Source organism: Dermacentor silvarum, chromosome 2 (genome assembly GCF_013339745.2).
Source record: "Dermacentor silvarum isolate Dsil-2018 chromosome 2, BIME_Dsil_1.4, whole genome shotgun sequence".
NCBI lineage: Eukaryota > Metazoa > Arthropoda > Arachnida > Ixodida > Ixodidae > Dermacentor > Dermacentor silvarum.
The window spans coordinates 168,669,426-168,674,181 of record NC_051155.1 but is presented as its reverse complement, the minus strand read 5'-3'; positions in this window follow the sequence as shown (position 1 = coordinate 168,674,181).

Genomic DNA, 4,756 nt, shown 5'->3' with positions numbered 1-4,756 from the left:
ATTTACAATCGTAATATTTAGCATAGCGGCAAACGGCAACGCTCCGCCACTTCCCAATATCGAGAATCCCACATTTCAGGGGATTGCAAAAAAAAAAAAAAATCTTCGCTTATGCTCGCAAATCCGAACGACGACTCATACATTAAAAGATAGCGAAGCTGTGTCACGAAGTTTTAAAACTTTGCCGAAGTCCTATAGGGGATCTAGTTTGACGCTGATCGAAATCTACGCAAAATCTTTGCAAACACCTTTACAATATCTGATGAAATTCCTTCGCTACACCCGAGTGTTCTCAAACACGTCAGTATATTCGAGCTTAGGGCTTCTGTAGTTTGCGACCACACCTGAAACAGCACGAAAACCATTGTCGGACTTTCCTATACCACTTTGCATGGCTGGCAAAAAAAAGAGAGAAAGAGAGAGAGAGAGGGTTACAATAAATAGAGTGCTAGCAACCACGTCACAACGCTTTCCAAGCAATATATTTCAAACTGAAGGCACCGAAAAAGAATATTTTCGATTTGTTTATTCTCCTCTAGAAGATTACTTTCGCAACATTCAACTGTTTTATTAGTGTACTTAGTTCTCTCTGGCAGGTTTCCACAAAAAGCATGTCACACAAGTTTTCTTGCTGTTATCCGTATTTTGTTATCTACATTAGGTGGCACACTAGGAGAGATAAAGAGAGAGATAAAAGCAAAGCAAAGACAGGGAGGTTAACCAGAGGATGTACCCGGTTGGCTACCCTGTACTGGGGTAGTGGGAAGTGGTTATGAAAGAATGACAAAAAATAGAAAAGAAAAGAAACGAAGGAAACAATGAGCAATAGCTGCGTTTACATGAATGCGACTGAAACGTATCGCGTCAACTTTCAAGCGTATCGCGTCTCATGTAAATGAGATAATTCTCTAGGAAAACGTATCGCATAGAATGCCCCAAACAGGGATAGTTTGAGATGGGAAATGGGCATTTCAGTGGCGCATGTTAAAGGAAGCGTATCGTATCAAGAATTATGGGAACGCATTCGCTGTGGAATGACAACCGGCCAACCAAATGGCGGCTTCTGCTAACGCACGTACTGCAGCACGTCAGAATAAAAATGGCGGCTTACGGAGCAGGCCGCACGCAATTTCATGTTACTCGTGAGTATGTTACGCGGGTTGAAACAGTGTCTATTTTCTCATTACTAAATAAGATTAACATCAGCGAGTTACTTGATTCGGGGCGTTGAAGTAATCAGCTCCATTTTGAGGAAATAGAAGCCAAGACGGTCCACCTTCGTCTATCACTGGACAGGACAATAGTTGCTGACGCGCTCCGAAAGTTTATGATCCTGATACAATACGGTACGTTTCCGCAAAATAAGCGTCGGGCAAATGTGTGTATGCGCACAAATGAAGGAGAACTTCACGGAATGTAGCCGACACCCTGCAGATACTTTCGGTGCATATAAGAACGCGACAGCAAAAGAAGGCTGTCGCAAGATAGTGCACTAACTTTCAAATACGACACTAGGTGGTGTTAACTTGCTAGAGAGGAAAATACGCATTCATGAGAACAGTGCCGTATTGGTGTATCCGATACCTAAAGTAATACGATACGCTTCTACCGCATTCATGTAAACGAGGCTAATGTAGAACTGTCTGTGTAGGCGCTGTCACATAGTCTGTGAAGGTGCCACGTAGTCATAAACTATGCCAATGTCCCACTGAAGATGTAGCACGCCACACAGTGCACGATCACAATGTGTCGCACAATCCGGTGTCTCTTAGGAAACGCCGCAGCGCCTTTATAGCGGCACGCGCTGATGTTCCTGTAGGGCCAGATTTCAAGAATTTTGATTTCAATCAGTGGGCGCTGGTCCAGTTGGCCTAGCGTTGCTGAGTGCTGCTCCTCTTTTCCGGTTGAAACGAGGACAATCGCAAAGAAAGTGCGCGATTGTTTTGTTGCAACCACAGAAGTCACAAAGTGGGCTACTGGCCATTCGGATCATAAAGGAGTTAACAATTGAAAATGCTACTCCTAGTCATTGACGTGCTAGAAGGGTGGAGTCACGCCGTGAGAGGTCGGACTGAATACGAAGATGTAAATAAGGGTTTAAGGTATGAAGGCTTGTGCGTGTAAAATTGGATGAATTACAATGATCCAAAGTTAGGCTTCGCTGCCTCAGCTCTCGAAAGAGGATTGACAACGCAGCTGACGCCGTCGTGGGAAGATCGGGCAGCTGCATTCACTCGATTATGTCCATGGATGTCGCAGTGACTAGGCAAGAGCTGCAATATTATTACGTGTCCTTTGTCAACTGCTCGATGATGGATTTGTCTGATCTACGCGATGAACTGCTCATGTGATCCGTGTCGTAGCGCGGTAAGTAAACTCTGGAGGACTGCCTTGGAATCACAGAAGATCGGCCACGGATGGCGTGGTTCCTCAACATGCCATGAAGAGCTGCACGGAGGGCTACGAGTTCAGCAACTGTTGATGACGTTATACGAGACGTTTTAAGCTGTACTTTAACAAATGTGGTTGGAATGACTGCCGCGGCAGTTGAACTTGTAGTCGTCACGGAGCCGTGGGTGTAAACATGTGGGCGGACATTGCGCACTTCGTGTAATAGTAGTAATGTGACCTGTTTGAGGGCAACCGATGACATCTTAGCTTTCTAATATCGCACTAGTAAAGAGAGAGAGAGAGAAAAGAGAAAGGAAAAGTAGGGAGGTTAACCAAGTGCGTGCCCGATTGGCTGCCCTAGGCTTGGGGAGAGAGAAAGAGTAGTTGGGCCATTGACGTAAAGGCATAATGGCAAAAGCCAAACTGCCCCAGCAGTATTTTCGTTTTGTAAACATGCTGACAGAATGACATAGTATTACATAATTCTATTCGAATTGAAGAAGAGCTCTGCGAAAAATATGATCGAATGCAACGAAGATCCGCGCCAATTTTTTTCAATACCTGAGCTTGAGAAAACAGACCTGCAATCAGCGAGCTTTGTTTGAAAGAATGGGCGAATGACACAAAATCTTTCGCTGGCAAAGAAATCGCCAGCCTTCTACCGGCGCGCATTGAGGAGGTATCAAAATATTAGCATCTTGATATATATGGTCCTGTGATACTTTGACAGAACTGTATAGTTTGATGATTACTTTAGTTGTGCTAGATGCGTGGCATAATCAAACGCGCTTCAACTTCAGCCAAACATGAGCTTCGTCATATTTCCTCTGCGTCGCGCAGCTCTCGCGATGCAGGCCGGGAAGGGTATCGCCGGTGTGGTCGTTTTGAAATGGCCGTGTCGCGCTTTGTTTCACCGCTTTAACCACGTTTTTACGCTCTTCGATTTGGTGGCGTGCGCTTACCAAGCGTGTTGTGTGTCTGAGTCGCTCGTGACGCGGGGTACAGTTACCAAAAAGAAAGAATGAGAAAACTCGGTGCTCGAATGACCCAATGAGCGAAATGCAGCTGCACTAACGTGAAACCTGGGGACGTGCGAAGGGCTCCTAATGCCATTTAAGCAATGGCTCACAACCCCGTAAACGCGGCCTGCCCGTTACGACGACAGAAGAGAAGTGAAATTCTATGCTGGAATGATGAGCGGTAACACAGCCAGCTGTGGAAGACGACGACGACGACGACGAACGCGGGTGCAGTGGCACGAGCGCGTGCCCAGCGCAAGCGCGAACTGCTTGCTTCAACGCAGCCAGGTGTGGAAGACGACAACGACGACGAACGCTTCGCACCTAAAAGGAGAATCTATTCAGGCAAGGCTGACTAACTTTGTATAGAGTACTTAATTCTTTTATTATTGCTTTAATTCTCATTTTCAATTAGTAATTTATTTTCATTTTTATACTTATGTATTTATAAATTAATTTATTTTAAATTTCTCTCATAATACCACCCGGTTCGTAGCCTATCCTCCTCAGTGGGTGTTGCCAAGTATTGAGGCATCATCATCATCATCATCATCATCATCATCATCATCATCATCATCATCATCATCATCATCATCATCATCATCATCAATCGCGTTGCAATTAAAGTGGGCTGTACAGGAAACCACCCCTAATTTAGGCGATTAGCGGGCAAGCCAAAATGCTGCTGCTCTTCCCAGCTGCCGGAAGTGATGAACGGTAACAGCAGTCAGCTAAGCCCAGTCGAGAACGCGAGTGGACAGGGTTTGTATTCTGGACAGTGTCAAATCGCGCCATGTTGCTTAATTCGCCATCTTGTTAGCTCTGATTGACGCGGAGGGCTGCTACAGCCTCTCCGACTGGCTGAAAAAGGCATCATTACAGAACTTGACAATATGGTGGAATTCGTCAATGTCCAAAATAGCATGCCCGAGCAGAAGCGAAATTTGGACACCAGGCACAGCCCCAGTTTCGTATATCGGCTGCAGGCAGTGGTGGTGTTTTTCTGGCACAAAAGGGCTGGAGAAGGAGAAGGAAGAGTAAAAGGATATTGGGCGTCATAGTAGCACTCTGTAAATGGCGTGAACCGCCCTGTCGATATCCGGGTCTGTATACCCGCACTGATTTGTTTGTGATCGTTTGAGCTCTGACCAGCTCCGACGCATCCTCAGCATCTCTTACTTGCGAGCGATGCACAGCAAGGCAAAAAGATGGGCTCGGCTCGGCTTTGATTTCCGGCTGTCTACCACAGTTTTCCGGGCTCCAGACAAACAAATCGACGTCGGAGATACAGCTATTCTCAGTATATTATTTTCCTGCGTCGTGCATTTAAACTTTATTTTCCATCC